The sequence below is a fragment of the Ursus maritimus genome, unplaced genomic scaffold (genome assembly GCF_017311325.1).
Source record: "Ursus maritimus isolate PB19 unplaced genomic scaffold, ASM1731132v1 scaffold_16, whole genome shotgun sequence".
Lineage (NCBI taxonomy): Eukaryota > Metazoa > Chordata > Mammalia > Carnivora > Ursidae > Ursus > Ursus maritimus.
In genome coordinates this window covers 52,537,178-52,563,870 of record NW_024424008.1, presented here as the reverse complement: position 1 = coordinate 52,563,870, position 26,693 = coordinate 52,537,178, and the positions used below count along the sequence as shown (strand labels likewise).

Genomic DNA, 26,693 nt, shown 5'->3' with positions numbered 1-26,693 from the left:
TTAGACCACATGGACCTGAGAGAGACACACAGAACATTCTATCCTCAAATAGCATAATAATATTTATTTCAAGTGCACAAAGAATATTTTCCAGAAGAGATCACATTGCACCAAAAAAAGGTTTAAATAAATTTATGATTGAAATCATATCAAGCATCTTTTCTACTCACAATGGTATAAAACCATAAATTATAAGAAAAAAATTGGAAAAGCACAAAGAAGTAGAGGTCACCCAAAATACTATTAAGCAACCAATGGGTCAATGAACAAACCAAATAAATTTAAAAATACCTGGGCACAAATGAAAATGGAAACACAATGCTTCAAAATATTTGGAATGTAGCAAAAGTGGTTCAAAGAGGGAAGTAAACTATAGCAATATAGGCCTATATCCAGAAATAAGAAAATTTTAAAATAAACAATCTCACCCTACACCTAAGTGAGCTAGAAAAAAAAGGAACAAAGCCCAAAACCAGTAGAAGGAATGAAATAACAAAGATCAGAGCAGAAATACATAAAACAGACTAAAACAAAAATAGAGAGATCAATGGAAAGAATAGGTGGTTCTTTGAAAATGTAAACAAAATTGATAAACCTTTAGCCAGATTTATGAAGAAAATATAGAGGACTCAAAATCAGGAATGGAAGAGAATGTATAGGTGACAGAAATACAAAGTATTAAGAGAGATCACAAAAAATTATACATAATAGGACAAATTAGAAGAAACAGATGAATTCCTAGAAACATACAATCTTCCAAAACTGAATTGGAAGAAATTTAAAAAGTTGAATGGACTGATTACTAGTAATGAAGTTGAACTGGTAATCATGCAAACTTCTAAACAAAAGTTAGGAGTAGATGGCTGCACAGGTAAACTCTGTCACACATTTAAGGAAGTGTTGATAAGGGGCACCTGGGTGGCTTAGTCATTTAAGGATCTACCTTTGGCTCAGGTCATGACCCCAGGGTCCTGGGACTGAGCCCCGCATCGGGCTCCCTGCTCAATAGGGAGTCTTCTTCTCCCCCTCTCTGCTCGTGCTTTCTCACTTGTCTTTCTCACTTCTCTTTCTCAAATAAATAAAGTATTTAGAAAAGTGTTAAAAAGTATCCTTCTCAAACGATTGCAAAAAAAAAAAAAAATGAAGGAATGCTTCCAAATGTATTTCTAGGAGGGCAATATCATTCTCATACCAAGACAAAAGACAATACAAAAGCAAAATAAAACAGAAAACAAACTATAGGTCAATATCCCTGATAAACATAGATCCAAAAATTTTCAACAAAATATTAACAAACTAAATTCAACAAAATGCCAACATACTGGAGAACCTAGAAGAAACAGATAAATTCTTAGAAATATATAATCTTCCAAAACTAAACCATGAAGAAATAGAAAATCTGAATAGACTAATTATGAACAACAAAATTGAATTGGTAATCAATAAACCTACCAAAACTAGGGGCGCCTGGGTGGCACAGCAGTTAAGCGTCTGCCTTTGGCTCAGGGCGTGATCCCGGCGTTATGGGATCGAGCCCCACATCAGGCTCCTCCGCTATGAGCCCGCTTCTTCCTCTCCCACTCCCCCTGCTTGTGTTCCCTCTCCTCGCTGGCTGTCTCTATCTCTGTGGAATAAATAAATAAAATCTTAAAAAAAAAAAAAACAAAACTACCAAAACTAAAAGTCCAGTACCAGATGGATTCACAAGTGAATTCTATCAGACATTTAAAGAAGAATTAATATCTATTCTCCTCAAACTATTCCTAAAAATAGAAGAAATGCTTCCAAACTCATTTTATGAGGCCAGCACTACCCTGATACCAACCAGAAAAAGACACCACAGGAAACAAAACAAAACAAAAACAAAACAAAAACACCGCAACGACAACAAAAAAGTATAGGCCAATATCCCTGATGAACGTAAGTGCAAAAATCCTCAACAAAATGTTAGCAAACCGCATATAATACATTAAAAAGATCATTCACTATGATCAGGAGATTGCATTCCCGATGGGGATACAAGGATGGTTCAATTTTCACGAATGAATCAATGTCATACTGCATATCAACAAAACAAAAGATAAAATCATACGATCATCTCAATAGATGCAGAAAAAGCATTTCACAAGATTCAACATACATTAATGATAAACACTCTCAACAAAATGGGGTTAGAGGGATACCTAACCTCAACATGATAAAAAGCCATATGAAAAAACCACAGCTGACATCATTCTTAATGGTGAAAAACAGAGAACTTTCCCTCTAAGGTCAGGAACAAAACAAAGATGTCCACTCTCACTGTTATTCATCAAAGCACTAGAAGTCCTAGCCAAAGCAATCAAACAAAAAAAAGAAATAAGAGGCATCCATACTGGTAAAGAAGTTAAACGGTCACTATTTGCAGATGACATGATAATGTACCTAAAAAATCCGAAAGATTCCACCCAAAACTACTTGAAGTAATAAACAAATTCAATGAAGTGGCAGGATACAAAATTAATACCCAGAAATCAGTAGTGTTTCTATATACTAGCAACAAAGTCACAGAGAGAAATTTTTAGAACACCATTTACAGTTGCACTGAAAAGAATAAAATACCTAGCAATAAACTTAAAGAGGTGAAAGACCTGCGCTCTGACAACTACAAAACATTTGAGGATGTGAGGGTGAAACAAACAAATGGAAAGATATTCCCTGCTCATGGAGTGGAAGAATATTGTCAAAATGTCCAAATTACCCAAAAGCAACTTACGCTGAAGACTCCAAATAGCCAAAGCAATCTTAAGAACATAGCTAGAGGTATCATAGTAATCAAAACAGTATGGTACTGGCACAAAATAGACACACAAATCAATGGAACAGAATAGAGTCCAGAAATAAGCCTATGCTTATATGGTGAGTTAAACTAGGACAAAAGAGGCAGGAATATACAGTGGGGAAAAGACAGTCCCTTCAACAAATTGTGCTGGAAAACCTGGACAGCTACATGCAAAAGAATAAAATTGGACCACTTTCTTACACCATACACAAAAATAAATTCAAAATGGATTAAAAAATGGATTAAAAAGATTAACATTAAAATGGATTAAACTACTAAAATGAATACTGGAAACATGATAAAGGCATAGAATTTGTACTTGGTCACTGAATATCACGTCTTTCGATGACTCTTGCCTCTAACATTTCCTTTATTATCACAATGTCTTATGCAAAATACCAAGGTATGCTCGAAATAAAAAGATTTTTAGCCCAATTTCCAAAGAGATAATAGTTGGCGGGAATTAGGTTTTTATATTGGATTAAAAGTTAACAAGGGGAAGAGGGGTCCTCTAGCAACGTAGGAAGACCCTGAACTCACCCCCTTCCACAGACACATTAAATTTAAACCTGTATATAGAGTCATTCCTCCTGAAGAAGTGTATGGAACAGCTTCTGCACCACAAAGGCTGGAGAGGCCACATGGAGAAGAGCAGGAGAGATGAAGACAGTCACGTTGGTAACCCCACTACCGACACTGAAAACTGCAGTTTGGAGAGAAATCACTGAGGGCCCCATGCACATATTCGCCTGTCTTGGAGCACAGAAGAAAAAATTCCTTGTGGTTTAAAGGGCAGCTAGAGTATAAGTGAAGGAAACCCATTTACTAACCCTACAGTGCCCACCAAATGCTGCTGGAACTCCCTGGGGTTGGTGGTAATGACAAACTCCATTGTTTAGGTTTCCCCTCCACCATGATAGCACAGGCAGGAGCAGGGTCCAGGTTCCAGCAGGCCTGCCACCTACTGGGATCCTAACCTAACACCAGCCCCAGATTCCCCCCTCAAGGCAGGGTCCCCACCTGTACTCATCCCAGTGATAGCTGTCCCAGCAAGCACGGACTGGTGCAGTGCACCCCAGGAAACCCTCAGCCTGTGCCCATTACAGCTCCAACCATATTGCCAAGGAAGCCTGGGTCCAAGGCACTCCAGTGCACACCTGGCCCATGGCAGCCTCAGCTCCAGCCATCGCAGCAGGGGCCCCATGTGGAGTGCCCTAGCCAACACTGGGCCATGTCTGCTTCACCTATGTCCATCCTGCCAAGGAACCTTCTGTGCAGAACACCTTGGGACCACCCAGACTGTGCCTATTTGCAGTCCAGCCATCCCACTGTGGTGGCACCGGGGCGCACCGGCCCAGGCCACCCAGCTTGTGCCTGAGTCACCTCCAGCCATTCCACCAAGGCAGCCCTGGCATGGTGTGCCCTGGGATCCCCAGCTCATGCCTGCTACCGCTCCAGCCAAAGTCACCAGGCACAGTCCACAAAGAAGACTCTTACACACAAGCACAATTTTTCAGACTGTGAGAGGTAGCTATTGCACATAATTCATGGAAGGAGAAAAGCATATAAAATCAAAAGGAGGAGAAACAGGAATGTACTCCAAATGAAAGAGCGAGACGCAAACTTCAGAAAAAGAACTTAACAAAATGAATATGAGCAATCCACCTGATAAAGAATTCAGTTGTAATTATAAAGATGTTTGCCGACTTGAGCAAAGAGCAGATGAACTACTGAGAACTTCAAGAAAAAATATTTTTTTAAAAATAAAAATACAACAACTGAAATGAAAATTACCCTAGAGAGAATCAACAAACCCATCAGAGGGTGCAGAAAGCACCATTTTGGAAGACAGGGTAGTAGAAAGCACACACGCTCAACAGCAAAAAGAAAAAATAATTTTTAAAAATCAAGATAGGTTAAAAGACCTCTGGGGCAATATCAAGCATACTAACATATGCATTGTTCAGACTCCACAAGGAGAAAAGAGAAAGGGAGCAGACAATTATTTGAAAAAATTTTCTGAAGAAATAGCTGAAAAGTGCCCTAACCTGGGGAAGGAAACAAATACTCATATTGAGGAATTGCAGAAAGCCCCAAATAAGAAGAACCCAAGGAGGGCCACACAAGACACATAATTAAGATGTCAACAGTTCATGAGAAAGAGAATTAACAAAAAAGATTTTATTTATTTATTTGACAGATCAAGAGAGCACAAGAAGGGGGAGCAGCAGAGGGAGAAGGAGAAGCAGACTTCCTGCTGAGCAGGGACCCTGACTTGGGGCTCAATCCCTGGATGCTGGGATCATAACCTGAGCCGAAGGCAGATGCCTAACCGACTGAGCCACCCAGCCACCCTGAGAAAGAATCTTAAAAGCAGGAAGAGAAAAGCAAGGAAGACCCCCATAAGGGTATCAGATGATTTTTCAGGAGGAACAGTGCAGACCAGGAAGGAGTGCCATGATATACTGAAAGCGCCAAAAGGGGAAAAAAAAAAGTCTTTAACCAAGAATACTGTATCCCATAATGTTGTAATTCAGAACTGAAAAAGAGAAAGTTAATTAAAAAAAAAAAAGGAGTTCATCACCACTAAACTGGTCTTATAAGAAATTTTAAAGGAACTTATTTATGCAGAAAATAAAAGGCCATATTTAGAAGAAATTATAAAAGGAAAAATTTTCACTGATTAAAGGTAACATACTGGAAAGGTAGTAATCAATTATAAAATTCATATGAAGCTTTAAAGACAAAAGTAGTAATTCAATTATCTAAATTCAAATATCTAAAAAATTAAGGGATTCGCAAAATAAAAAGATGTAAAGTATGATATCATACACATAAAACATGGTGGGTGGGAGTAAAATTTATTGCTTCTGGAATGTTTAAACGTAAGCAATCATCAACTTTAAATATAGACTGCTGTATAGATTGAATATTATGTGTGAACCTCATGATAACCATAAGCCAAAAACCTGATACACAGAAAAATTAAAAAGTGATCAAAGCATAATAATAACAAAAGTCATCAATCACAAAGAAAGAGAGCAAAAGAAGAGAGAATAGCCTTGGCAAAATGGTGAAGTGGGGGGGGATGCTGAGTTCACCTCGTCACACAGTCGCACGGCGATAATGGCACCATCAGTGTGGCTAACTCAGAAAACCACCGAGAAGACTAGCAGAACAGACATTCTAGTTAATTGTAGAGAGACGGCCGTATCAAAAAGGGGAGGATGGGTGGAGACCCACTTGAGGGCCAGATCTTCTGTATGTTAACCATAAGTGGGAGAGACACCCAAAGCATGGAGAAGCAAAAGGATAAGACCCTGCACCAGGCACAGGGCCCCACCCTGGGAAGACAAATCCCCATAACACTTGGTTTTAAAAACCAGCAGTGCTTAACTTTGTGAGTTTTTACAATCAGCAGGGCTTTAAGTCTAGGTACTTTGAAAATCCGCAGGCTTAGCTACGGGAGAACTGGAGGGCAATAGGGAACGGAGTCCCTGCCCTTAAAGAGCCAGCATAACAAGTAGCCTCCCTGAGATACAGCATAGAAGCAGCAGTTTGCAAAGCACGTGGGGTGTACAAGAAGATTTACTTATCTCAGGACTTGTGTCAGAGGGGCAGGTACCTTCAGGAGACTTCTCAAAATCAAAAGAGCTGGTGGGTGCCACTATCCACCACCACCTCAGCCTGGATAGCCACGCGCTTGCAGGAACCAGAGCAAATACTCTCCCCTTATCTTGCTAGCACTGCACACCCTATCGTCTTCATGTTCTCCTAGGAACCCGTCCCCGTCAAACCTGCCCCACTCTCCACTCTCCAGGCCTTCTTCCAAAGTGCCTCCTGCCCCTACGTACCCTGTTAGAAGTCTTGGCAGACCAGCACCATTCTAAAGTCACTCTTGCCCCGGGGAGAGGGGAAGATAGCCACATACACCAACGTGCCCTCGGTCCCAGAAGCTGACCCATAGCTGGCAGCACAGAGACGGTGCCCTTCCAATCAGTGCAACTGCAGCCATGCCAGAAGAACTGGTCCCGCCTACTGGTGAAAGACAGACAGGGGACAAGGCGGGGAGGATGCCTTGCACTCCAATCGCAGCACTGGCAGATGCGCTGAGGACAGCGTCTTGTCTGACTACTGATACCACTCAACAACAAGCCCGTAGCAGCCCCAGACTGGCCTTTGAACAGCACAGGGACCAAAGCCTGCTGGTGTACCTACACAAGGAGAAGTGGGCCATTGCAGTTGACTGATCCGAAGGCAGACATGGATCAGCTACAGCAGCAGGGCGCACACAACCCCCACGGGAGACACCGCTCAAGGGCCTGGCTCTGGGGAACAGGGGGCACTGTACACCCCCTCCTCGTAAGGCCACTACTCCCAAGATCGAAAGATATAGTTGACTTTCCTAATATCTAGAAACAAACACAGAGAGGGAGAGAGAAGATGAGGAGACAAAGGATGTTCCAAATGAAAAGAAGACAAAACCATAACAAAAGAGCTAAATGAGCTAAATGAAAGGAGATAAGAGATAAGGGAGGGAGGGAGGGAGGGAGGGAGGAAGGAAGGAAGGAAGGAAGGAAGGGAGGGAAAGAAAAACATAAAGAAAAACAGAGACAAGCGATATGCCTGATAAAGAATTCAAAGTAATGGTCATAAAGATACTCACTGGGTGTGAGAAGAGAGTGGAGGATCTTGGTGAGAACTTCTACGAAGAGATAGAAAATATAAAAAAGAATCAGAGATGAAGAACTCGATAACCGAAATAAACACACTAGAGGGAATCAATAGCAGATTAAAGGAGGCAGAACGGATCTGTGATCTGAAAGACAGGGTAATGGAAAGCAACGAGGCCAAACAGCAAAAAGAACAAAAAATAATAATTGCACCAAAAATAATATAAGACCTAGGAATAAACTTAACCGAAGAGGGGAAAAGACCTTTACTCAAAACTATAAAACATAGATGAAAGAACTTAAAGGTGACAAATGGAAAGACACTCCATACTCATGGGTTGGAAGAATACTGTTAGAATGTCTGTACTACCCAGAGCAATCTACAGATTTAACACAACCCCTATTAAATTCCAATAACGTTTATCATAGAACTAAAATAATCCTAAAATTTGTATGAAACCATAAAAGACCTGAAATAACCAAAGCAATCTTGAGAAAGAGCCAAGCTGGAGGTATCAGAATCCCAGATTTCAAGATATACTACAAACTTAGAGTAATCAAAAATGTTATGGTACTGGTACAAAATAGATACAGAGATTAATGAAAAAGAATAAAGAGCCCATATATAAACCCACATTTATATGGTCAATTAATCTACAACAAAGGCGGTAAGAATATTCAACTGGGGAAAGACAGTCTAACAAATGGTGGTGGGAAAACTGGACAGCTCTATGTGAAGGAATGAAAGTGGACCACTCTCATATCATACAAAAATAAACTCAAAATGGATTCAAGACCTAAATGTGAAACTTAAAGCCATAAAACCTTAGAAAGAAGCATACACAATAATTTCTCTGACATCAGCCAGAGAAATTTTTCTAGATATGCTTCCTCAGACAAGGAAACAAAAGCAAAGTTAAACTATTGGGACTACAAAAAATAAAAAGGTTTTGCAGAGTGAAGGAAACCACCACAAAGGACAAGGCAATCTACTGGAAGGCAGAAAATATTTGTAAATGATATATCTATTAAGGGGTTAATACCCAAAATATATAAAGAACTCCTACAACCAGCTCAACACCAAAAAACCTCCAAATAACCCAATTTAAAAATGGGCAGAAGACCTGAATAGATGCTTTTCCAAAGAAGACATCCCCATGGCTGACACATGAAGAGATGCTCAACATCACTGATCATCAGGCAAATGCAAATCAAAACCACAATGAGATACACCTCATGTCTGTCAGACTGGCTGAAATGAAAAAACACAAGAAATTAGTGTTGGTGAGGACATGGAGAGCACTTGTGTGTTGCAGGAGGGGTGGGATGCAAACTGGTGCAGGCACTATGGCAGACAGCACGGAGGTGCCTCAAAAATTAAAAATAGAAATACCATATAACTCAGTAATTTTACCCCGGGTATTTATTCAATGAAAATGAAAACACTAATTCAAAAAGATATATTCGCCCTTATGTTTATTGCATCCTTATTATTTATAATAGCTAAGATAAGGAAGCAACACGAGTGTCCATGGATAGGTGAATTAAGATGTGATACACACACACACACACACACACACACAATGGAAATTACTCAGCCATCAAAAAAGAAAGAAATCTTGGCACATGCAATGATGTGGGTGGAGCCAGAGTATTATGCTAAACAAAATAAGTCAGATGGGGCGCCTGGGTGGCACAACGGTTAGGCGTCTGCCTTCGGCTCAGGGGGTGATCCCGGCGTTATGGGATCGAGCCCCACATCAAGCTCCTCCGCTATGAGCCTGCTTCTTCCTCTCCCACTCCCCCTGCTTGTGTTCCCTCTCTCACTGGCTGTGTCTATCTCTGTCGAATAAATAAATAAAATCTTTAAAAAAAAAAGTCAGAAAGACAAATACCATATGATTTCCCTCAGATACGGAATTTAAGAAACAAAATAAATGAACATGGGCGGGGAAAAAAGAGAGGCGAAACCAAGAAACAGACTTTTAACTACAGGGAACAAACTGATTGTTACCGGAGTGGGGGATGGGTGGTGGGCCGGGCTAAATAGGGGATGGGTATTAGGGAGGACACTTGTGTTGAGCACGGGTGTTGTATGTAAGTGATCACTAAATTCTACCAAAAACCAATGTTACACTGCATGGTAACCAACTGGAATTTAAGTAAAAATTTGAAGAAAAAAGTTAAAGTAGTTTATCACCAGAAAACCAGCCTTAAAAGAAATATTAGAGGGAACTTATTGAAATGGAAAAGAAGAGGCCATTAGAAGAAAGAAATTACAAAAGGAAAGCAATTCACTGGTAGAAGCAAACATTAAGACAAAGATGGTAAAATCAATTAGATCTAAAGGGACTCAAAATAAAAAGATGTAAAATATGCCAGCATATGGATAAAACATGTGGGAAGGGGTAAAACTAAAGATTTTTTAGAATGTGTTCAAACTTAAGTGACCATTAACTTAAGATAAACTGCTATATACTTTGGATGTTATATATGAACTTCATGGTAACTACAAACCGAAACCTAGGATATGCAAAAAAATAAAGAGAAAGCAGCCAAGCAAAACACTAAAGAAGGTCATCAATCACTAGGGAAGAAAGTGAGAGAGGAAAGGGGAAGAGAATTATAAAAGCAAATGGGAAACAATGAACAGCATGGCGATAAGTACATACCTATCAAAAATTACTTTAAATGTAAATGGACTGAAACAATAAACCTGAAAGAAGAAACAGGATAATATCTTCATGATCATGGATATGCAAAATTGTTTCAGTTTTCAAATTAGGTGTAAGATCCATCTTGGATTTATATCTGTGTATGTTGTGGGACCAGAGTGAACATCAGTTTTTGCACACAGATGCCCAATTGCTCAGGTACGTTTCGTTGAAGAAGACTGACTATTCTTTCTGCTCTAAAACAGCAGTCAGACTTTTTTGGTGAAAACTGTGACCACATATGTGCAAGTCTCCTCCTGAACTCTCCATTCTATTGGCCTATTTGTCAATCCTGTGTCAGTATCACTATTTTAATTATAGTAGCTTTATATCATGGCTTGATACCTAATGTGATTTTGAGAATTTTTTCTTCAGAATTGCCCTGACTCTTCTGGGTTCTTTGCATTTCCATATAATTATAGAACAAGTTAATTTTAATTTTCTCAAAAAAAAAAACAAAAAAAAACAAAACAAAAACAAAAGCAAAAAACAACCCTGCTGATATTGTTGGAGATGCATCAAATCAATAAATCAATTTAGAGTGAATTGATAGTAAAAAGTGAGTCTTCCAATTCATGAACATAGACTATGTTTCCATTTATTTAATTCTTCTTTAGTCCCTTAATGCTTTGGTGTTTTCAGTCTAAAAGTCTTGTGCCTCTTTTGTTAGATTCCAAAATGTTGTACTTTTTAGATTTTTTTTATAAACATTGGGATTTTAAAATTTCACTTTTCAATAACTTCACTTTAATACAAGCAATTGTTTTATACTTTGACCTTTTATTCAACAATCTAGCTAATAAATTATTAAAAATTTAAAAAATAAATGTACATGGACTAAATGCTTTAGTCAAAAGACATAGGGTAAAGGAATGGGTAGAAAACCTTCAGACCCGATTATATGCAGCCTACAAGAGATTTACTTCAGACACCAGCTCTGAGATCACCACCAAGGGCTTACAGGAGAAAAAGGAAGTTATGGAGGAGGCAGAAAACAGAAGAGATGCACCTACTAATGGGAACACTAATGAGGAAAATGGGGAGCAGGAGGACAGCAAGGAGACCGATGAAGAGAAAGAAGGGGGTGAGGAAGAGGATGGCCATTAAGACGAGGAGGTCGCGGCAGCTGGGGCAAAGGGCAGCTGAAGATGATGAGGGCAATGAGGCGGACAGCAAGAAGCAGAAGACCAAAGAGGATAATTAGCAAAAAAGGAAAAGTTAAACTTAACAACAAAAGGTCACCATGACCTGTTCACCCTCCACTTTCTGTCTCAGAATCTAAATGTGGTCACCTTCCAGTAGAGTCCCGTCCTGCCGCCCCCGTGGGCAGTGCCAGCCACATGACACACGCTCTCCACCACCCAACCACAACCACAATGTGAATTTGCAACAGGGGAGGAAAAAAGAACCCAAACTTCAAAGGCCCGGCTCTTTCTTTTTCTTCAATGTACTTTAAAAAGGAAAATGTGTATTTTTATTGACATTTCATATTTTTGTACATATTGTTAGGAGTCATTTTTAATGATCTTGGATAACCAAACTGGCCATCAGATGGTTCTCTGTCCTGCTTGTGGTGTGACCATGTTCATTATAATCTCAAAGGAGAGGAAAAAAACCTCATAAAAAAGGTGAAAACAACAACAAAAATCTTATTCTGAGCATCCTAGGAACTTTGTACTTAGCTCTACTCTAACTAGTTGGTTTGTATGAGATGGTAAAAAAAGGCCAAAGATAAAAACTTTCTTTCCTTTTTTGTCTATGAAGTTACTATCTGTTTATCTGTTTATTTATTTTTGGCCTGTTTGATGTATGTGTGAAACAGTATTTTCTAACAGTAAACCAGAATTTATTTTGCTGAGTTGTTCTAACAACAGCAACAAAATGGAGTAGCAAATCTAAGGGAACATAGATTTTAACAACAGTAACAAGACACAAAAAGGTGCGTAATATAATGGTAAAAGGATCAATCAACAGGAGGATAAAACAATTCTAAGTATCTATGCACCCAACATTGGAGCATCTAAATGCATAGAGCAAATACTAAGAGACATAAAGGAAGAAATGGACAGTAATACAATGATAGTACAGGACTTTACATGGACATCAACGGATAGATCATCCATACAGAAAATCAATGAAGAAACCATGTCTTTGAATGAGGTTAGACCAGATGGATTTAACAGACATATACAGAACATTCCATCCCCAAATGGCAAAATCACCTCCTCTTGAAGCGCACATGCGACGTTCTCCAGGATAGGTCACGTTAGGCCACGAAACAAGTCTTGATAAATTTAAGGAGATTGAAATGATATCTAGTATTCCCCCCCCCAACCACAATGGTATGAACTAGAAACCAATCACAAGAAAAAAAAAACTGGCATAAACACAAACAGGTGGAGGCTGAATAACATGACCATTGGGTCAATGAAATCCAAGAGGAAATAAAATAGGTGAAGACATACGAAAATGAAAGCACAATGCTTCAAAATCTTTGTACAAAGAAAAAGCACTTCTAAGAGGGATATTTACAGCAATACAGAACCACCTCAAGAAATGAAAAAATTCGAAAAAACAATCTAACCTTACATCTAAAGGAACTAGAAAAAGAAGAACAAAGCCATAAGTTAGTAGAAGGAAGGAAATAAAAGATCAGAGTGGAAATAAAATAGAGGCTAAAAAATCAGTAGAAAAGATCAATGAAAGCAAGAGATGGTTCTTTGAAAAGAGAAACAAGGTTAATAAAGTTTCAGCCAGAGTCATGAAGGGGAAAAAAAAAAAAGATAGGACCCAAATGAAATCAGAAATGAGAGAGAAGTAACAACAAACACCACAGACAAGTAAAGGATTAGAAGAGACTACTTGAAAAATCATATGCTAACAAAGTAGACAAAGTAGAAGAAATGGCTAAATTCCTCAAAACATACAATCCTTCAAACCTGAGTCAATAAGAAATAGAAAAGGCTAAAATCAATTATTAGTAATGAAATGGAATGAATAATTAAAAAGTCATATTGATTGTAGGACCAGATGAGTTCACAGATAAATTCTACCAAACATTTAAAAAAGAGTTAATGTCTATTCTTCTCAAACTATTAAAAAAAAATAATAGAAGAGAAAGGAAATCTTCTAAATACATTCTACAAGACCGGCATTTCCCTGATATTCAAACCAGACAAGCACACTATAAAAAAAAGAAAACTACAGGCCATATCTCTGATGAACAAGATGCAAAAAATTCTCAACAAAATATTAGCAAACTGCATTCAACAATCACTACAAGGATCACTCACAGCTATCAAATGGGATGCATTCTGGGGATGCAAGTGTGGTTCAATATCCACAGATCAATCAACATGATGCAGCACATTAACAAAGTGAAGGATAAAAATCATATGATGATCTCAACAGACTCAGAAAAAGCATTTGAGAAAATTCAATATCGATTCAGGATAAAAATTCTCAAAAACAAAATGGGTTTAGAGAGAATAGACCTCAACATAATAATGGCCATACATGACAAACCCACAGCTAACATCATACTCATCATTGATCTCCAGTAAGTGCTGCTGGTGAACAACAGATCAGGAAGAGAACAAGGATGGCAACTTTTGCCACTTTTACTCAACATAGCGATAGAAGTGCTAGCCACAGCAATTAGGGAAAAGAAGTAACAGGCATCCAAATTGGAAGAGCAGAAGTAAAACTACCATTATTTCCAGGTGACATGATACTGTACATACAAAACCCTAAAGACACCATCCAATAAACTACTGGAAGTGATAAATGAATCCAGTAGAGTCGTGGGATACAAAATTAATATACAGAAATATGTTGCATTTCTATATACTAATAAAGTAGCAGAAACAAATTATGAATCCCATTTATAAGTGCATGAAAAAGAATAAAATTATAGATATAAACTTAACCACGGAGATGAAGGACCTGCACTCTGAAAGCTATAAAACATTGATGGGAGAAATTACAGAGGACACTAATGAAAAGATACGCCATGCTAAGGAATTGGAAAAATATTGTTAAAATATCTATACAGCCCAAAGCAATCTACACTTCCAATGGAATCCCTATCAAAATATCGATTGCATTTTTCACAGGACTAGAAGAAATAATATTAAATTTGTATGGATCCACAAATCACTGAGGAGCCAAAGCAATCTTGAGCAAGAAGAATGAAGCCAGAGGTATCACAACCCCAGATTTCAAGATGTACCACATAGCTATAATAATCAAAACACTATGGTACTGAAACAAAAATAGACCCAGAGATCAATGGAACAGAATAAGGAGACAGAAATAAACCCACACTTCTATGGTCAATTAATCTACAAAAATGGAGGCAAGGATATACACAGGGAGACAACAATCTCCAGTAAGTGCTGCTGGGAAAACTGGGCAGCTACATGGTAAAGAAATGAAACTGGACCGCTTTCTTACACCATACACAAAAATAGAGCAAAATGGATTAAAGACCTAAGTGTGAAACATAAAAACTAGAGGAAATCATGGGAAGTAATCTCTGACATCAGCTTTAGCAACATTTTCTTGGCTATGTCTCCTCAGGCGAGGGCAAGAAAAGCAAAAATAAACTATTGGGACAACAACAAGATAAAAAGCTTTTGCACAGCAAAGGAAACCATCAACAAAACGAAAAGGCAAGCTACTGAATGGGAGAGGATATTTGTAAATGATATATGCAATAAGGAGTTAATATCCAAAATACATAAAATTACACAACTTCAACAACCCTCCCCGAATTAATCCAAGTAAAAAATGGACAATCTGAATGGACGTTTTCCCAAAGAAGACATTCAGATGGCCAGCAGACATATGAAAAGATACTCAACATCACTCATCATCAGGGAAATGCAAATCAAAACCATAATGAAATATCACCTCGCACTTGTCAAAAGGCTAGTAGCAAAAAGACAACGTGTTGGTGAGGATGTGGAGAAAAGGGAACTTTCGAGCACTGTTTGTGGAAAGGTAAACTGGTGCAGCCACTATGGAAAACAGTATGGAGTTTCCTCAAAAAATTAAAAATAAAAATAGTATATGATTTAGCAATTCCACTACTGGGTTTTTACCCAAAGAAAACCCAGCTACACCCAAATACCAAGTTATTACCCAAAACATTTATTCAAAAAGATATATGCACCCCAATGTTTAATGTAACATTATTTACAATAGCCAAGACACGGAAGCAACTCAAGTGTCCATCAACAAATTAATAAAGATTCCACACACAGTGGAATATCACTCAGCTATTAAAAAAGAATGAACTCTTGCCAGTTATGAAAACATGGAAGGACCTAGAAGATATTATGCTTAGTAAAATAAGCCAGACGTAGAAAGACAAATACCATATGATTTTACTTACAGAATATAAAAAAAACAAGTGAACAAGCAAAACAAAAATATCCCAGAAATAGACACAAATACAGAAAACTGGTGGTTTCCAGAGGGAGGGTGTGAGGGATGGACAAAATGGGTAAAGGAGATTAAGACATACAAACTTCCAGTTATAAAGTAAGTCCTGAGGATGAAAGTACAGCATGGGGAATGCAGTTATTAATATTTTAATAACATATGGTGACGTATGGTAACCATACTTATTGTGGTGAGCATTTTGTAATGTGTAGAATTGTTGAATCACTGTGTAGTACACATGAAATACAATATTGTTCAACTATAAAATAAAAAGAAAAAATCACTTATGAAATACTAAGGGAAATTTGTACACTAACCTTAAGAAATTGCGTATTTGGATAAAATGATAGTTTATGTTTATGTTTTTATAAAAAATTGAGTATTCATCTTTTATAACTCATTCTGAAGTATTTGTAGATTAAACAATATGATTTTCTTTGAAATAATCCTGTAAGAGGTAGATGGGCAGGAAGTGGATAGCAATATAGACGAAATAAGATTGGTCATCATATGCCAACAAAATGGACAAAGTAGAAGAAGTGACTAAATTCCTCAAAACATACAATCCTCCAAACCTGAGTCAGAAAGAAATAGAAAAATCTAAAATCAATTACTAGTTATGAAATGGAATCAATAATTAAAAACTCACATTCATTCGAAGACCAGATGAGTTCACAGATAAATTCTACCGAACATTTAAAAAAGAGTTTATATCTACTCTTCTCAAACTATTCAAAAAAAAAAAAATAGAAGGGAAAAGGAAAGCTTCTAAACACATTCTACTAGACCAGGATTTCCTTGATGCCCAAACCAGGCAAACACACTATAAAAACAAAACAAAACAGAACTACAGGCCAATACCTCTTACGAACAAGATGCAAAAATTCTCAACAAACTATTAACAAACTGCTGTCAACGATACACAAAAGGATCATTGATGGTGATCAAGTGGGATTGATACCTGGGCTGCAGAAACAGGTTTCTAAAGCTGAGTGATGGGTACACTGCAGAACTAAGTGGTGCTTACACTTCTCTCTGCTTCTGTATGCTTTTAATATCCATAATAAAAAGGTAAAATATCTTAAAAATGACAATATATTGCTTAATGTACTTAATGGTGCTAAATTGTACGCTTAAAATAGTTGTAATGGTAAATTTTATGTTATATTTAAACACAATAAAAAAAATGGGCCAAAGGAAAAAAAATTTAAAAAGATGATCCAGTGATTTTTTATTTATAAGGCACATCTGAAATTAAATAGATGAATTCTATTATTTTGTTTCAACATGAATGTCCCATGTGTAAAGAACCCTGCTGATGTCTTAAGTGGTCTATTCTGAGTCCTTGGTAATCTCACCAGCTGGTAATACCAAGCTGGATTTCAGATATGACCATTGGCTAGTGGAAGAGAGCCCAACTCTTCAACTTAAGAGTTTTTCCCCTTGTTTAGGACCCAGTATTAGGAAATGAGTCCTAAAGGCAAGAATTTTAACAGACTCGAGGACAAATATTTTAGCTCTGAGTAATCAGATAAACGCTCTGCCCTGGAAGTGCCATGTTAAGAAGTAGTTACCATTCTTCTTTGAAAACACTAGCAAAAATATATATGCACCCCTGTTTATTGTAGTGTTATTTACAATAGCCAAGATATGGAGGGAACCCAACTGTCCATCAGTAGATGGATGAAGAAGATGGAAGGCATGGGTGTGTGGGGGTGTGTGTGTGTGCACCATAAACAATGGTGTGTGTGTGTGTGTGTGTATTATATAATGGAATATTACTCAGTATAAAAAGGAATGAGATCTTGCCATTTGCAATGGCTTGTGTGAGCCTAGAGGGCATAACGTTAAATGAAATAAATTAGACAAAGACACCATATGGTTTCATTTATATGTGGAATTTAAGAAACAAAACAAATGAACAGAGATAAGAGACAAAAAAAAAAAAGGACTTTTCAATACAGAGAACAAACCGGTGGTTGCCAAAAGGGAGATGGGTGAGGGCATGAGTGAATTGTTAAATTATTATATTGTACACATGAAACTAATAGAACACTGTATGTTAATTATACTTCAATTAAAAAAAGTTACAATTCTTCAAAATCATCCAGAATGTGTTCATCACCTATTAATGTAGATGCTTTTTTAAAAAAAGATTTGAGAGAGAGAGAGAGAGAGAATGAGTGGGGGAGGGACAGAGAGAGGGGGAGAGGCAGACTCCCTACTGAGCAGGGAGCCCAGCCTGATCCATCTCAGGACCTGGTATCATGACCTGAGCTGAAGGCCAACGCTTAACTGGCTGAGCCACCCAGGCGCCCCTAGCCTATACTCTTCTTTAATTTGGTGATTACTTGGATCTTTCTAATGTAAGAACTTCAGGATATTTCTTATTACAAAAAGATATGGGAAGAGAATTGCTTAGTTACAATCAGTGACAGCCTACGTCAGACACAAGGAAACAGATGGATGACTGTCTTTATTAAGTTTGCTCCTCAGAGCTTCTCTGAGCCCTTCGAATCTTAAAATATTTAGATTAGGCTCTTTTTTGGACACTAGTCACTTTCTTGACTCAAAAAATTGTTCTTAAAGGAAGGTGAATGGTTCTGGACTTAGGAACATGGTTTACAGAAATATAGTAAGAATAACATTTTTCTGAAAAGAGAAATCCCCATGCCAAAGATAGAAGAAAAATATTTTTTAGATAAGAAAAGCTATCTGGTGATTTCCTTCCAGTCTTTTGAGAATCAAATGTCATCAGCCCTGTATAGCCATTCTTTAAAGAAAAAAAAAATGCTTTATTGATATATAATTTGCCTACCACATAATTCACCCATTTAAAGTCTATAAGTCAAAGGTTTCTTGTACATTACCTTATTAATTATAAATGTTGCGATTATAAACTTTTCTATTTTAACCACTGAAATGACATTAATTACGTTTATAATATTATGCAACCATCACCACTATCTTTTTTCCAGACCTTTTTAATCACTCCACATGGAAACCCCATATTCATATATATATTCATATATATTGATATATTCAGGTATATTCATCGTATATAGTTCATATATATATATTGAACTATAACTTCTATTCCACCCCTCACCCCCATGAAGCCATTCTTAACTGTTCCAGGCCAAATTTGCTATGGAATTTTTGGTACCCCAAATTTTGCTTACGTATCTTTCAAGTTATTTACTTTTTGTAGTAAGTTTACATGTTTGTTCATCTCACTAGATTAGCTTTCCTGGGGATATAATCATATCAGCTGCAAATGATAATTGTGTCTTCCTTTCATAATTAATTAGTAGTAATTAAATTATTAAGATCAGTAAGAGGGCAGAGAGTATCTTTGTCATAATAAAGAGTAGACTTTGCTATCCACTTGGCTGAATCTAGGTGTATAAAAGAATAAAAAGTCCAATCATAGAAATACTAAAGTAAAATGAAATATTTAGAAATGAATGTGTGGAGAACAGTCTGAGATTAGAAGCAATAGAAATATGTCACAAAGGAATTCTTCAGTGCTTAAACTGTAAATATTAAGTACTCTAAAATGTCAAGCAATTAATCAAATATTTTCTGCAAAATTGAGAGACTGAATGTTAAGATGTTTGTTATATAAAGAACTGTCAACTCAGAAATTGAAAACATTGACATCAAAATTAAAAAACCGGACAAAGGAAATAGACCATTCAGAAGAAAAATATTAGTAAAAAAAAGTATTTGAAGGGAAATGCAACTGAAATACTATTTTAAATTACTTTTATTTTAGTACCAGTGTAAGTCTCCATTTTCATCTGTCGAATTTGCAGATATTTTTAATAACATTTTATAATTTAATGAAAAATATTTAAATTGATGACAGATACAATCTTGGTGAGCACGCAGCTATTCATTCATCAATCAGAAGATGGCTTTTGTATGACTCTTTTCTTTCAAGCAGCTAATTAAAAGCATATAATATAGGAGGTGTTACAGGATTTTTTTGGCATAACTAAATACCTTATTTCAGAAAAGTCTTTGGTAACAGTTATGAAAGGAAATAGTATACCTGGACTTCAAGCCTTTCTGTGTAAATATTAAACAGCAGTCAATTTCATATGTTTTGTTTCTTAAATTCTACATGAGTGAAATTATAAGGTGTTTGTCATTCTCTGATTTATTTCACTTAGCATTATACCCTCAAGGTCCATCTATGTTGTTGTAAATGGCAAGATCTCATTTTATTCATGGCGAAGTAATATCCCATTATATAGATGTGTACACACACACACGTGTACATACATACATGAATGGATAAAGGTTATATTATACACATATCACATCTTCTTTATCCATTCATCTACGGGTGGACACTTGAGTTACTTCAATGTCTTGGCTATTGTAAAAAAAAATGCTGCAATAAATAGAGGGGTGCATATATCTTTTTGAATTAGTGTTTTTATTTTCTTTCGATAAATATCCAATAGTAGAAATACTGGACCATAGGGTAATTCTTTTTTTAATTTTTTGAGGAAACTTGAAACCTCTTACACTGTTGGTGGGAATGCAAACTGGTGCAGCCACTCTGGAAAACAGTATGGAGGTTCCTCAAAAGGTAAAAATAGAGCTACCCTATGACCAGCAATTGCACTAGGAGGCATTTACCCAAAAAATACTGAGTCAAAGGGATACATGCACCTGATGTTTAAGGCAGCATTATCAACAAGAGCCAGATAATGGAAAGAGTCCCTATTGTTTTCCACAGTGGCTGTACTAATTTGCATCCCCGCCAACAGTGCATAATGCCTCCTCACCAACACTTAGTATTTGTGATTTTCATTTTAACCATTCTGACAGGTGTAAGGGGTTATGTGGAATTTAAGAAACAAAGACAAACAATGAAAAATAGAGACAAAAACGAAAACATTTTGCTTAAATATAGAGAACAAACTGGTGGTTTTCAGGAGGGAAGTAGGTAGGAGGACAGGTAAAACATAAAAGGGATTAAGAGTACGCAAGTAATGAATCATGGAACTTGACATCAAAAACTAGGGATGTACTGTATGGTGACTAACATAATATAATAAAAAATATTATAAAAAAAGAGTACACTTATTTTGATAAGCACAGAGAAACGTACAGAATTATTGAATCATATCGTACACCCAAAACTAACATATAACACTGTATGTTACCCTTCAATAAAAATAAAGTCCTTCTCAGTTAAAAAACAAAAAGCAGTCAACTTAAAAAGTAAAACAAAGCAACAACAACAACAAGCCAATTAACAAACAAACAGGGGTTGGTTTCCACATCTGGCTTCACCCATGTCATTTTAGGCCACGGCTAAACGTACCTCTATGGGGCTTGGGAGGCTCCCGAACAGATTTTAAATTAGTGATGACATTCCTTTCAGTTACCCTGTTATCCAGATGGATACAATGACATTGTCAGCTAAACCTATTTCATTTGATTAAATATTTGTCTGTGTATTATTAAGAGCACTATATGTAACTTTTATTCTTTGTGTGTTGAGAAGCTGAGTGGTGTACTGAACTAAGACTATGTAGACCATGACCTGACGAACGAGGGGGCACAAGCCCACACACATGGGGTCAGTGGGTAGTTCCCTCAGCACCCAAACTCCCACTTCAGGAAAGTGAGACCCACAGGGTCCTTTTGATTAAAGGTACAGTTTAATTTCAATAAACATCACAAAAATAATATATACTTATTTTATGTAATTATTTTAAGCCAATGACTTCCAAAAAAAAAAAAATCATCTCTTGGCAGCAGAGGAAGTCACATTTCATGGAAATTGATTCTTAGGATTCCAAAACTGAAAACTGTTAGAATCCATTTTTGATATGTGATTATATCTACTGAAATGTGTATAAGCTAGACCATAATAATTTATACTGAAAACAAGCCATATTATTTGCTGATAATATATCCCTTTTTCCTCAATACTTCAGTTCTTGTTCAGTTTGAGAAGCCCTACTCCCCTGAAGCAATAGAACATCTTCAGAAAGTCCTTATACCTTGAAATACCACTGGATCCAGCAGTTTCACTAACAACAGAGACAGAGCTGAGAATAAAAGGAATCATGGGGAAACTAGACCAGCCGATCCCACCCAACCTCTCACCAACGTGAACCCCACCGGTGCTGCACACAGCACAGCCACCATCTTCCCCCCTCGAGACACCTGCTGCAGGAGGTTCAGCTAGACATCCTGCTGGAGGGGAGGGACCGCTTGGGATGCAGGAAGGAATATGGCGGGGATTTCCTGAGGGCTGGGATGTCCTCCCCAGCCCTGAAGGCAGGAACTTCAGGAAAGGTGACAGACTTCAGCAACAGCACCCGTCTTGTCAGTGTATCTTTGAGGGCTGGGTCTCTCTGTCTCTCCTGTTCAACCAACCCAGTGAAGGAGTATCAGAGCTCTCGGGAGGGCAAGGAGCCAAGGCTACGACAGAGTGATCTTCATAGGCCAGTTTGACAATAGCATCTCCTGGGTCCTCTCGGAGTGTGGTCTGACCCTAAACTCAAGTGCTGAACTTGGCAAATACCTGGTCTACCGAGACCAGGAAGCCTTCTACTGCGTGAGGTCTCCACATGTTCCCTAGGAGGCCCTGACCCACAGGACCACCAGCAGTGGAAACATTGCCTATCTTAGAAAGGAAAAACAAAGTCTTTTCCACAGGAAAACAGGCCTTCACATACAATAATCAATACAAAGGAGGCGGCTTAGGTTCAGACCAACCCTGCCTAGAAACTTTTCCTAATCAAGCTCCCTTAGGTCAGTGAATGTTGACTGGGTTATAAATCCATCCATTGCTCAGAGTCAGGTCAGCTGCTAGTGTGCTCACAGGGCCCCATACAGGTCACCGCTACACTGTGGCTTTAAGGAACATAACCAATGCTTTTGCATATGCCTGTAGTTCTCCATGGTTTGTAGTACTTCTAGCCTTGGTAACTTTTTAGAGACCAGTATTTTCTATAACATAGTTCCATGGAACATAGTCCATGGAACAATCCTACAGGATATTAATAGATGCTAGGTTTAAAAAAAAAAAAAAAGGAAAAGGAGGGGGTGAATGGTATTATTCTTTAGTTACTCCACCTTGTACATTAAATAAATGGCCAAATCCTATGAATTATATGTCCCATATAGCTCCTGAACCCAGCCATTTCACACCATTGCTGTTGCCTCAATCATTGTATAAACTGTCATCGTACCTCCGCTCAATTATTGCAACGATCTCCAGAACTGATTTCCTTGCCCACAGTCTTGTTTCCTTCAATCTACTCTCCACACTGCACCCAGACTAATGTTTCCAAAATCTAGATGACTTTTACTTTTTCTTGCTTAAAACCCTTTGTATGATCTCATTGCTCTAAGGATAAAATCCAGACTCTTTCATGTTTACAAGCACTTGCCCGGCTCTGAACCCTGTCGTCTCACCCCTATGCTGCCTTGCTCTGTCAGGCAAACTCCACTTTTATTTCACAGACCATGCTGTCTTTCAGCTCTGGCACTTTACAAGCCTTGGTTTAAAATGTCATTTCCTCCATGTTAGGGTAAAGTGCCAGTCCCATATTCTTCCAGTACATTCTGTTTCCCCCCCCCCAATGATAACACTCACTATACTTTAAAATTTCAAATGTATTTTTTAATCTTCTGAACTGTAAGCTCTGTGAGAAATAACCACAACTTTCCCCCACCAACATTTATTTATTCAATTTATCAATAGTTAGGACTTTCTAGGTTCCAGGCACAGCTCTAGGTGTTTGGAATTCAACATTCTAGTGGGGTAAGAAGACAGCAAACAAACAGGTTTGTAACAAAGTCACCAGAATAAAGAATTTTAATGTAATGGTGAATGCTATCTTTCCTTTCCTTCCCCCCCCTTTTTTTTGAGAGAGAGAGAGAGAGGGAGAAAGAGAGCACGTGCATGTAGGGGTGGGAGGGAAGGGCCAAAGGAGGGAGAAAGAGAATCTTAAGCAGACTCCACACCCAACATGGAGCCTGACACAGGGCTCAACCTCACAACCCTGAGACCATGACCTGGTCTGAAATCAAGAGTCGGTTGCTTAACGGACTGAGCCACCCAGGCACCCCTGGTGAATGCTGTTTTATAAAAGGCCGGGTAAGGCCTGTCTTGAAAACCAACCTGAGAATGGGACACTAGAACAGCACCTTGTATGTAGTGAGGAAGTGAACCAGGTGAATTTGGGGGGAAATGCCATTCCCAAGAGAGGGTATAAGAACTGAGGTAAGAATATGCTGGAATGTTTCAGGAACTGTGAATGGAGCCACTGAGGCTGACATGTAACGAATGTGGAGGAGAGAAGGTCAGAGGTATAGGCAGAGCTTAGAGGCCATCTATCTATGACAGGAAGCCATTGAGGGCCACTATTCTGTCTCACCATCTAGTGTGATGTCTACCACCTGGAAGATTCTCAACTGTTGAATGGAAAAATAACTGAAACACAATCTGGGAAAATAATTAAATAGGTTTATTTGCAGCCACCTTTTCAGTAACCGTAGTATCTATCCCTTCAAGTAGGGGTAGAATGCAGAACTTCACAATTATTTCACCAGGGAACAGTTATTTAATGGGTCATTTTAAGAGGTTTTGGTTCCATAGTTTGGTAATTGCTGCTATAGAGAGGCCTTGTTTTTGTGATGTGGGTTCAGAAAAGCAAGTAGGATAACACAGTATCCTGGAAATTCAAATTCAAATCCATTTTTAAACATTATGATGATACAAGGGCAGGGTGCAGGGCAAAACTGACCCTACATCTCTGTAAGATTTCCCTTTCACCCCTGTGTCACCTTCACTTCTTTGTTTTCCTGATCAAGGTATGGAACAATCCCTTTATCCTATGGCTCAGACAAAAGAGGCTGGGTTTTAAAAAAATATATATTTTACTAATAACTAAAGGAGACCTAATCATGGAGACCTAGAGGTCTTCCCATTTTGAAGGCCATGTCTTAACTCTATGGGAAGAGTCTACCCAGGCTGATTCCATTTTCCCTGTTGGCCACATCTGGCTCCCTCTTGAGATGGTCACCATTGCAGCCTGGGTTGGGGGAGCTCTCCTTACACACTTTCCTGCCTGTTCATAGGAAATCCTAAATTCCTGGTCTGGCACACCTGCATGTATTTTGGGTCCAACTATGCTTCTAAAGTGGGCTATGACAATAATGTGCCTGAGCCTGTCTTACCTCTAATAGACCCTTCCAGATTCCCTGCTTTATTCAGACTGTCCAGTTTTTCCTCCCACTGCGTGAAGCAGAGATGTAAATTTCCTCCCAGATAATTTAGTGCCTACACAAGGAATGGTTGGCTTCATAGTTAATTCCATATCCAAGAATTCTCACAGATCATTCGATCATTAAATTCTAAGCCCCATTCTTAGGCCCAAGTCAGGTTCTAGGACCTCATTCCTTTTCACAAGTCCAAGGACTAAGCCTGTTTCTCTTTCATTTGTTAACATACTAAATACATTTTCTCACTAGTGTTTTTTCTCTCAGGCCTGGCTACCAAATTGGACGCTACCTGCTCAAATACTCAAATTATTATTTTTTAATATTAAGAGTTTTATTGATAATCATGATGTGAAAATAAACAAGGGGTGGCCACATGAGAAGACTTCATACTGGAAACACAGTTGATGATAAATCTTTCAGTTTCTATCACGGTCTATTACAGACCCCCTTCTGAAATGTAATATGTATAATACATACACGCATGTTTAATACGAAGTCAAGACACATTGAAATGAATGTCTTTATACCCCGAGTACCTATTTTTTAATCCTATTTTTAATGTGTCAAAGTTTGGCTTTGACATTCAAATGTACCAGGTAACCAGGTATCGGTCTCTTTTGTCAACTTCAACCTTACTGGGATAGATATGGAAGAATGTTTCGAATTTCATAAGTCCAAGTTCCCCACTAAGACAAATTTTAACCTTGTGCCAAAGTTAAGTCTGATAGGATCCTCAGTAAAAACACTCTGGAATGACCATTATGCTCATTTTGCATATGTGGAAATTTAAGCACAGACATATTAAATAGCTTGGCCAAAGTAAGTTACACCAAGCAAATGGCCAGATTGGAACCAGAATCCCAATCTACTTTTTTTTTATAATAATATTTTTTTATTATGTTAGTCACCATACAGTACATCCCTGGTTTCTGACGTAAAGTTCGATGATTGATTAGTTGCGTATAACACCCAGTGCACCATGCAATATGTGCCCCATCACCAGTCTATCCCATTCCCCCACCCCCCTCCCCTCTGAAGCCCTCAGTTTGTTTCTCAGAGTCCAATCTAATTTATTCTCAAATCAAGGAGCTATAGCACGGTCTCCCATGACTCCATCACCCCACCTAGCTGTCATTTTCCAGACACCTGGCCCCTCACTTCTGCAGTCTTCTGGTGCCCTTGAGGGGAGAATTATTCTCACTTGACCTTCAAAAAAAAAATCCTTTCCTGGGATTCAGGCAATCTTTTTCAATTTTGGAAACAACTTCCTTTGTCCCTCCTGGTGGTCTCTGTAGCTCTGACTCTGGCAGCCCTTTCCTTTCCCTAGATGGATTTTATGTTGATGGAATGAATTCAGTTGACCAGATATAGTCACCATCTTAATTGGTAAGACCTATATCTTGAGGTGAAGCTCACAGTGCTAGACAATTAAAACATTATAATGAATAAGTGACCTAAGTCCTACTCTCAAGGAGATGATAAAGTATAGAAAACAGCCTCTGGGGGTCCTGCAAAGGTGGAGAGTGCATGAAGAGGAGGTTGGAGAAGTGAACACTCATAGGAGGTAGTAAGCCAGAGGAGCTGGGTCTTAATACTGTAGGTTGATAATGGAAAGTCGTGGAAGCATTTTATCTAGGGGAATAAAACACGCAGCACAGAGGATGTTTTTTGAGTGGGATAAACTAAAGGAGCAGGAATATAATAATTTAGGGCAAGTTTCTCAAAGTAATGTCCTTGGGTCAGCAACCTCTGCTTCATTTGAAAGTTTGTTAG

General features: G+C 38.1%; 1 pseudogene; it reads left to right on the top strand.

Annotated features, from left to right (window-relative positions):
* Positions 1-26,693, top strand: part of LOC103662520 — a 66,494-nt pseudogene that overhangs the window by 20,281 nt on the left and 19,520 nt on the right.